Source organism: Penaeus monodon, chromosome 33 (genome assembly GCF_015228065.2).
Source record: "Penaeus monodon isolate SGIC_2016 chromosome 33, NSTDA_Pmon_1, whole genome shotgun sequence".
NCBI lineage: Eukaryota > Metazoa > Arthropoda > Malacostraca > Decapoda > Penaeidae > Penaeus > Penaeus monodon.
This window is the reverse complement of record NC_051418.1, coordinates 26,578,232-26,578,482: the sequence shown is the minus strand read 5'-3', so window position 1 is coordinate 26,578,482 and position 251 is coordinate 26,578,232. Positions and strand designations below refer to the sequence as shown.

General features: G+C 29.1%; 1 protein-coding gene across 1 annotated transcript in view; it reads right to left on the bottom strand.

Moving 5' to 3' along the window:
* Positions 1–251, bottom strand: part of LOC119594198 (deleted in malignant brain tumors 1 protein-like) — a gene marked incomplete in the record, with an annotated part of 9,999 nt that overhangs the window by 2,231 nt on the left and 7,517 nt on the right.

Below are 251 nucleotides of genomic sequence, written 5' to 3'. Positions count from 1 at the left end.
GACATGTCTGTTTATCTACTGTATTTACTGAATTGTGAATACATAGAGAATAACAAATACAGAATTATCTTACAATACACAATATAGTTAGTAATCCATCTATTTTTTACACGAGTTCCTCGAAATATTTTATTCAATGAAATAAAATATTACAGAACCATAGCGTGCATTTAAGCCTCCATTTTTCAACATTTTCCTTTTAGGATTCGAGAACCAACATATAAAGTGAATGTTCCTTTTCATTGGTCTTC